This window comes from Cupressus sempervirens, chromosome 4, assembly GCF_028749045.1.
Source record: "Cupressus sempervirens isolate cs-2001-9-10 chromosome 4, ASM2874904v1, whole genome shotgun sequence".
Taxonomy (NCBI): Eukaryota; Viridiplantae; Streptophyta; class Pinopsida; order Cupressales; family Cupressaceae; genus Cupressus; species Cupressus sempervirens.
The window spans coordinates 148,297,322-148,301,209 of record NC_143121.1 but is presented as its reverse complement, the minus strand read 5'-3'; positions in this window follow the sequence as shown (position 1 = coordinate 148,301,209).

Sequence of the window (3,888 nt, the reverse complement as noted above, 5' to 3'; positions counted from 1 at the left end):
AACCTCAGACAGTATTGAAGTTCAAGTTGGTGAACCTGATATCTCAGTCGAGGATGAACTTGAACAAGATTAGGAGGAACTTCCCCCGAGTAGGGAGTCACAAACTAAGACTATAGAGTTGGAGTCAGTCCCCGACCAGTCGGTTGAGAAAACCAAAAATGATTCCATAACTCAGGTTCATACACAAAAGGGGAAAAAAAGAAAACTGGAATCAAAGAAAGATCGATCTCACTGGGATCTGTCCAAAAGGATTTTTTAGTTAGAATGGGTGGAAAAGTATTGGTTCATTGAACTAGTGCTCAATCCAAATGATGGTGAGCCTCCTGCAGAATGAAGATGTAAGATTTGCACAGAGATAACAAAGAAGGAGAAGAGGTTGTAGCTTAAAATTGATACCATAGAAAAGCATGTCGGTAAAGTTTACAAGAAGGAAATTATAGATGGAGTCAAAAAATTTGTGCTAACTTGGAAAACAAAGGAGAATTGCCTGCATATCAGGAATGCCGAAATGTATGAGTTACACCAGCAAATACAGGAGAAGCATTCTACAGTAAAAGGTTCCATTGAACATTTCATTGGGAAAGAAATGAAAGTGAAAAATATGGGAAAATTAGTTCAATTAGGTGTGGTCTTTTATATATTGAGTAGAGGATGCCCTATGATAGACTACCCTATAATGACTGCATTATTGCATCTTTTGAAAACTCAAAACTATCCTAACAGTCACTGGTCAGTAAACAGCAGGTGGGAATGGGCTAAATGTCTTACACAGGTTGAAATAGAAGATATGAAGGAATCTATAAAAAACTCAAATTTCATTGCATTGTCTCTAGATGAAGTTACAGCAATTGATAATACTTCTTGGGTGTGCATGCATGTTTATACTGTAAACAATCTTTGTCGTCAACCATTTCTCCTATCTGTTGCTAAATTGAATCGTAGTGCGACAACTGAAAACTTATATGAATTATTAAAGACTACTCTAATTGAATCTGGAGGTTTGGATAGCATGGAGATTGCCAAAAAGTTGGTGTGTGTTGGAGCAGATGGTGCTTCGATTATGCAAGGTCATAAAGGCGGTCTTTGCAAAAAGATCAAGAATGATTTGGCACCTATGCTATTCCCATTCATTGCATGGCCCATCGAATGAATCTAGCTTTTGGAATTGTCAACAATTTTGGTTGTGTAAGTAAAGTAGAATCTCTAATCAAAGAGATTTACCAATACTTCTGTTGAAGTCCAAAATGAGTCCAGGAATTTCAACACTTTTCTATAGGACTTACTGATGGGAGGAAGCTTCTTAAAGACAATGATACCAGATGGATCTCTTTGGATGGACCAGCGCATCGAGTAATGTTTGAATACCCGTCATTGCTTGGACTAATCCACATTGTGTGAGACAGATTCCCTCGGCTATATTCAAGCCTAACTAATGTTAAGGTACTCTTAACTTTAGCAGCTATTCTCCTCATGCTACAGGACATGAGAAATATTATAAAAAAAGGTTCAACAAAGAGCTATGTACATTGCAGAATATAATAAGCTGCATAAAATGACATGTAGTAGCCTAGATACTTTGTACCGATTATTACCATTAGATGAAACAAAGTTTGCAAAGTGGTTAAAAATCTCAGATTTGAACAATCCTAGGAACTTTTTACATATCGGTACAAATGATGAGGTATATGCCAGGGTACATGGAGTTGACATACCAATGCAGTACTATGCCCACATCAACCCCAACGAAGGAGGAAGCAAAGTTGAATCAGAACCAGAGAAGGTAGTTTCATGTGTTACAAGTGAAGCCTTCAAGAAGATCAAAGACTCGGTCCTTGACTCTGTCAAGCATGTTTGCTACAATCTATCATCAGAAATCATATTCAAATTCCCTCCAGAGGAATTGATGGAAGCAATGTCAATTGTTTTTCCACAATATTGGTCTCTAAATAGTCCAACTGATTTTCAAAGAAGGATGATGACTTTGATTCAGCATTTTTGCACACCTAAAGTAATCAATGGATTCACCATAAATGAAATTTTAGATGAAACTCGACTGAGAGATCAATCATACTCTTTTACAAACATAATGAGGGAACAATATGCTATTATGGAGAACCCAAATGAAGAGGGAGCGGTAACAAAGCTTTGGAAAAACCTTGGTGAGAGCAATCAGTTGAGAGAGGCAATACCAAAATATTTCAAGCTTACCAATTTATGTTTGACAATGATATTGGGTTCAGTGGAGGATGAGGGAGTTTTCAGTACTTTAGGCTTCCTTAAGTCAAAGGTTAGAAACAAATTAGACAAAAATTTGGATAATTGTCTGAGGCTCGATTATCCTAGGTATGAGCTAGAAAGTTTCCCTTATGACAGGGTTGTCAGCATTTGGAGAAAGCGATGTCAAAAAAGAGGGATTGTCAACATTTCAAACACAAGTGGCAGTGGTAGTGGTTCATATCGTGATATTGAAAGTCAAATCAATGAAGATGATGTTGAATTTGGCATTCATATTGAGTCTGACACTGATAGTGAATCTGAAGAAAACACAACAAACAATGAAATGTTGTATGCAATAAATGAGGAGGATTTTGATGATAGTGATGCTGAGCTGATCTAGGCAGAATGGAAACTATAGCGGCTTCTCAACCTTCTGCATGAGTCAAGTAGTAGGCTAGTAGCTTTGATCTAAGACTTTGCCTACTAATTAATTATGTAACTTGTTTGTAGAAGTTAATTTATAGCCTTCATTAACTATCCCTTTATAGATGCTTACTTTTTTTTTTTTTTTTTTTTAACATGATGTTACAAACTTAGTACTTACATGTGGAGATTTCCATTGATTGTATTTTTTTTAAATGTTGAGATTTTCATTGATTCTAGTTTTTTCTTTAAGAAACTGTAACATAATGCATTTAACAGAATAAGCTCCATTTTTAAAAAATTGTATTATAATTTATAATTACAAATCAGCTTGTAATATAATACATTTAAGTTATGATTATCAATTACAAACAATTACAACCCTTTGCAAATGAGTCAATGTCAAATTGCAATGATCGTGAATTCCCTTTTGCAGATACAAGGGAGCAACAATAGCTATACGTCGGTTTGTAATTGTATATATGATCAGATATTATTATGTTGGCTCTTGATTCCTGATATGCCATAGTATGCTACTATGCTAGTGCCTAGTTGCCCAACTATCCTGATATGCTGGCTCTTGATTCCTATAACAATTAACATTAAACAAAGTTAAAATTAAATCCAAAATTTGAAATTAAAGAGCAACAAGTAACAAAATGATTATAGTTCTATCACTTACTAAGTTGTTATAGTGTTACTACTTAGTGCTATCAGCTATGACTACCACTCATAGCAACAGTAACAGTTTGAGAAGATGACCCAACTTCACTGAATTTCTTTAGGGCGCTCCATTCTACATCATTTCGAAGCCCCATTTTTTTGAGGTTGTAGCTAATTAGTTCTAGTCTTGTCAACAAAAAATACTTCTGAGAGATAGAATCATATGATAGGAGGGATCTATCTATAGCATCACTCATTGTTGACGGTGGTTTGATGCAACTTGCAATTCTCTCTGGAGTGAATTCCTCAGGCAATTCCCCTAAATGAGAATTCATCTTTCCCTGCAACTTTTTCATGTAATTTTCATTTCCAATGAATGTGCTTTCTGAGTTAGCAGGATTTGGTAATCCAACATTCAACAAGTTCACTATGGTGTTATTCATCTTCATCAACTCTTTGGAAGCAGAATTGAGTGATTCACCAATTCGCGTTACTTCTTCACAATGTTGAGAGACATTAATGGCCATTACACAGGCATCCAAGCGGTTGTTTATTCCATGGTTTTCCAAATCCCTGTCACTAGAT